We start from the raw sequence: 5,435 nt of genomic DNA, 5'->3' as shown, positions 1-5,435 counted from the left end.
ATTCTTCCCTACACTCAAACCTCTCTCTATGCAGAGACTCCTGGCTCCTTTCCAGCTAAGGTGATCATATGCAAGTTTGGACAGATCAACATTTTGGCCTGTGCCAGACATTTTTAGAGAGAGTTAAAGTGATAGTAAAAGATAAAAAGTTTGTCAGAGCTTTTAGAAAGACAGAGAAAAAAACTTTTTAAACTTTTTAGAACTTTTTAGAAAGTTAGAAGTGCTTTTCAGCACTTAGAAAAGAGTGAAAAGAGGAAATGCAAAACTTTTTGGCTATGTGTATATACACTGACCTTGTTTTGTATATTTTTCTCTTATGAAAAGTACAATGACAAGAGTGGTAAGTAGTCTCAAAGCACTTATCCCACCACTGCACAACCAATGTAGGAGGCTGGACTGGCTTGTAGTGAGTACCAAGGGGTACTTGCACCTTGCACCAGGCCCAGTTATCCCTTATTAGTGTATAGGGTGTCTAGCAGCTTAGGCTGATAGATAATGGTAGCTTAGCAGAGCAGCTTAGGCTGAACTAGGAGACGTGTGAAGCTACTACAGTACCACTTAGTGTTGTATGCACAATATCATAAGAAAACACAATACACAGTTATACTAAAAATAAAGGTACTTTATTTTTATGACAATATGCCAAAGTATCTTAGAGTGTACCCTCAGTGAGAGGATAGCAAATATACACAAGATATATATACACAATAGCAAAAATATGCAGTATAGTCTTAGAAAACAGTGCAAACAATGTATAGTTACAATAGGATGCAATGGGGAAACATAGGGATAGGGGCAACACAAACCTTTGGTGGACGGATCCCTCTTGCCGTGGAGAGTCGTGCAGAAGTGTTTTCCCGCCGAAAGAACGCCAACAAGCCTTGCTAGCTGCAAATCGTGCGGTTAGCGTTTTTGGATGCTGCTGTGGCCCTGGAGGGACCAGGAGGTCGCAAATTGGACCAGGAGAGAGAGGGGACGTCGAGCAAGACAAGGAGCCCTCTCAGCAGCAGGTAGCACCCGGAGAAGTGCCAGAAACAGGCACTACGAGGATGCATGAAACGGTGCTCACCCGAAGTTACACAAAGGAGTCCCACGTCGCCGGAGACCAACTTAGAAAGTCGTGCAATGCAGGTTAGAGTGCCGTGGACCCAGGCTTGGCTGTGCACAAAGGATTTCCGCCGGAAGTGCACAGGGGCCGGAGTAGCTGCAAAAGTCGCGGTTCCCAGCAATGCAGCCCAGCGAGGTGAGGCAAGGACTTACCTCCACCAAACTTGGACTGAAGAGTCACTGGACTGTGGGGGTCACTTGGACAGAATCGCTGGATTCGAGGGACCTCGCTCGTCGTGCTGAGAGGAGACCCAAGGGACCGGTAATGCAGCTTTTTGGTGCCTGCGGTTGCAGGGGGAAGATTCCGTCGACCCACGGGAGATTTCTTCGGAGCTTCTGGTGCAGAGAGGAGGCAGACTACCTCCACAGCATGCACAAGCAGGAAAACAGTCGAGAAGGCGGCAGGATCAGCGTTACAGAGTTGCAGTAGTCGTCTTTGCTACTATGTTGCAGGTTTGCAGGCTTCCAGCGCGGTCAGCAGTCGATTCCTTGGCAGAAGGTGAAGAGAGAGATGCAGAGGAACTCGGATGAGCTCTTGCATTCGTTATCTAAAGTTTCCCCAGAGACAGAGACCCTAAATAGCCAGAAAAGAGGGTTTGGCTACCTAGGAGAGAGGATAGGCTACTAACACCTGAAGGAGCCTATCAGAAGGAGTCTCTGACGTCACCTGGTGGCACTGGCCACTCAGAGCAGTCCAGTGTGCCAGCAGCACCTCTGTTTCCAAGATGGCAGAGGTCTGGAGCACACTGGAGGAGCTCTGGACACCTCCCAGGGGAGGTGCAGGTCAGGGGAGTGGTCACTCCCCTTTCCTTTGTCCAGTTTCGCACCAGAGCAGGGCTAAGGGGTCCCCTGAACCGGTGTAGACTGGCTTATGCAGAATTGGGCACATCTGTGCCCAACAAAGCATTTCCAGAGGCTGGGGGAGGCTACTCCTCCCCTGCCTTCACACCATTTTCCAAAGGGAGAGGGTGTCACACCCTCTCTCAGAGGAAGTTCTTTGTTCTGCCATCCTGGGCCAGGCCTGGCTGGACCCCAGGAGGGCAGATGCCTGTCTGAGGGGTTGGCAGCAGCAGCAGCTGAAGTGAAACCCCAGGAAGGGCAGTTTGGCAGTACCAGGGTCTGTGCTACAGACCACTGGGATCATGGGATTGTGCCAACTATGCCAGGATGGTATAGAGGGGGCAATTCCATGATCATAGACATGTTACATGGCCATATTCGGAGTTACCATTGTGAAGCTACATATAGGTAGTGCACGCGTGTAATGGTGTCCCCGCACTCACAAAGTTCAGGGAATTGGCTCTGAACAATGTGGGGGCACCTTGGCTAGTGCCAGGGTGCCCTCACACTAAGTAACTTTGCACCTAACCTTTACCAGGTAAAGGTTAGACATATAGGTGACTTATAAGTTACTTAAGTGCAGTGTAAAATGGCTGTGAAATAACGTGGACGTTATTTCACTCAGGCTGCAGTGGCAGGCCTGTGTAAGAATTGTCAGAGCTCCCTATGGGTGGCAAAAGAAATGCTGCAGCCCATAGGGATCTCCTGGAACCCCAATACCCTGGGTACCTCAGTACCATATACTAGGGAATTATAAGGGTGTTCCAGTAAGCCAATGTAAATTGGTAAAAATGGTCACTAGCTTGTTAGTGACAATTTGGAAAGAAATGAGAGAGCATAACCACTGAGGTTCTGATTAGCAGAGCCTCAGTGAGACAGTTAGTCACTACACATGTAACACATTCAGGCACACTTATGAGCACTGGGGCCCTGGGTTACCAGGGTCCCAGTGACACATACAACTAAAACAACATATATACAGTGAAAAATGGGGGTAACATGCCAGGCAAGATGGTACTTTCCTACAGTTAGGCAGTCCTTTGTGTGGGTCAGGACCAGCGGCGGCTGAAACCAATTCAAAGTGATGGGGCAGGTGGAGCGGAGCAGGGGGAGCGCACTGGGGGAGGAGTGCACAGGGGGATTAATTATAATTTAGGAAACATTTACCTGGTGCTGCTGGCTGCCCCCCACGCCTCTGCTTCCTGGTCCCATCAGTTCCTGGGGCAGCACCAAAGACTCCCTGAGCAATCCTCGCTCTGCTCTCATGCTATTACAAAGCATAAGAGGAGATCGGGAATTGGCCTGAGCGGGCTGGTTTACTGCTCGCCCAGACACAGGGAGTCTGTGCTGTTTCTCCAACCTGGCTGTCAACTACATCTGGGTTGGAGAAACCTAACTCTGCATGTACGTTTGGCCGGCCTAGAACGGCCAGCCCAGCAGGCATGCGCAGTTACGTGCACTCCACTCGCCCATCCCTCCCTGCACAGGCTGATCAGTCAGCAGCTGAAAAATAAAGCAATAGTAAAATATTATTTTATTTTTCAGCCGCTTGCTCTGAGCGCACATTGGCAACTCTCATCTGCCATTGCGGAGGAGCTGCATTGGCCTGAGCCGCTGGCCAGGACACACACAGATTCAGGTGTAAGTGTCAGCTCCTCCCTCCAATCCAGGCCAGAAAGACCAATCAGAATGTTGAAGGGCCCATCAGTCACATCTACGATCCTTTTGTGTGTGGCTGTCCATGGGGAATACACAAGCCCAGCTGTCACCCCACCCCAGACATGTATTGGGGACAGGCTGTAGGCACACAGGGCTAAAAGCAGGAAAATGCCAACTTTCTAAAAGTGGCATTTTCAAAATTGTGGCAATAAATCAGACTAAAGAATCGCAAATGTTATCCTATGGGAGGGGTAGGCCTCACAATAATGAAAAACAAATTTGAGGGGTTTTCACTACTAGGGCATTTAAAACTCAAAAGTATATGTCATGCCTTTTAAATATACATCACCCTGCCCTATGGGCTATCTAGGGCCTACTTTCAAGGTTTAAATGCCAAGTTGACATGGCATTGTAATACTGCATCCATGCTGAAGTGGCAGGCTTGGAACATGTTTTAAACTGCTATTTAATTGTGTGGCACAAGTAGTACTGCAGGCCCACTAGTAGCATTTAATTTACATGCCCTTGGCATATGTAGTGCACTTTACTAGGGACTTATAAGTAAATTAAATATGTCAATTAGGTATATATCAATCAAACAATGTTTTAGGGAGAGAGTACAGCACTTTAACACTGGTCAGCAGTGGTAAACTGCCCAGAGTCCTAAAGGCCAACAAAATGAAATCAGCAAAAATGTGAGGCAAGAAGGCAAAAAGTTTGGGGGAAGACCACCCTAAGGCTTTCAGGTCTACGACATAACTACAATAGAGAGCTCATTGTACTCGGATCTCTACGAGAGAGGTGTGATGGCCCCAGGACGGGAGACACGTCATGGCAGGAAGAGGTGACTTTCATTTGTAGAAATGCACTAAAGATTTTGACAGACTGTAGAAAATAGACACATCACAGACTGAATACACAACTAGGGAAGGGTGAGAGTGAATGATAATGCCCCAGATAAGTAGACGCCCCCTGGTGGCGAGGGAGAACATTGCACCTGTTTGTGCTCCATAAAACCTGATGCCCTTATATGCTGACACAAACAGCATCTGCCTCATCCCTGACCCGGCATTATTATATCATATCAGTGTTACTGTGACATCCCAACCATTTGGTGTCTGTCTTTATCTGAGTGATGTGGTCTTTAGCAGGAAAAACACAACACCTCTGCTGCGGACCCATAAATAATATAGAAAGTTCCCTATTGGAGAAACATATTTTCTTATTTGCCCAATGAGAAACAGCCAGGACTTGGTGGAATAATGTCTGGACTTTTATAAGCTAGAGAGACTCAATGTGTGATCCTCTCACACAATAATCTGCGTGGAGGTGTGTAATGGGTGTTTCCATTTCTCTTTGCAGTTTTGAATAAAAGGAAGCAGATTTTTATTTATTTTTTCTAAAAGCAGATGTCCGAAGACTCTCTCATGAAATCCCTCCCAGTTCCCTAGGATATATCTAAGATGGGTACAGACAAAAATAGTACATGAAACAAGGTAAAATTCTCATGGTGGAGCACACAACATATTACATTACAATTGAGTACATCAACTGGCTCGTTGGTCTAGGGGTATGATTCTCGCTTAGGGTGCGAGAGGTCCCGGGTTCAAATCCCGGACGAGCCCTCTTTTCTTTTCCTAAATTTAACTCATTTTTAAAGTCACATTTCTACAAATAGAAAATAGAGAAAGCAGGAAACAAAATACTTTGAGATAACCTCTGATGATTGTGAATTTCAACCCAGGACCTGCTGCACTCAGAGCAAGAATCGGAGCCCCAGACCAGCGGTGCAGCTGCAGAAACAGCTGGAGGAGGGGGGGCTACCCTGC

At 47.4% G+C, this 5,435-nt stretch overlaps 1 non-coding gene across 1 annotated transcript; it reads left to right on the top strand.

Moving 5' to 3' along the window:
* Positions 1 to 5,159: 5,159 nt before the first annotated feature.
* Positions 5,160 to 5,231, top strand: TRNAP-AGG (transfer RNA proline (anticodon AGG)). Its single transcript has one exon. It is a non-coding gene; the product is annotated as a tRNA-Pro (tRNA).
* Positions 5,232 to 5,435: the final 204 nt, after the last annotated feature.

This window comes from Pleurodeles waltl, unplaced genomic scaffold (genome assembly GCF_031143425.1).
Source record: "Pleurodeles waltl isolate 20211129_DDA unplaced genomic scaffold, aPleWal1.hap1.20221129 scaffold_39, whole genome shotgun sequence".
Classification (NCBI taxonomy): domain Eukaryota; kingdom Metazoa; phylum Chordata; class Amphibia; order Caudata; family Salamandridae; genus Pleurodeles; species Pleurodeles waltl.
This window is presented reverse-complemented; position numbering and strand designations above follow the sequence as displayed.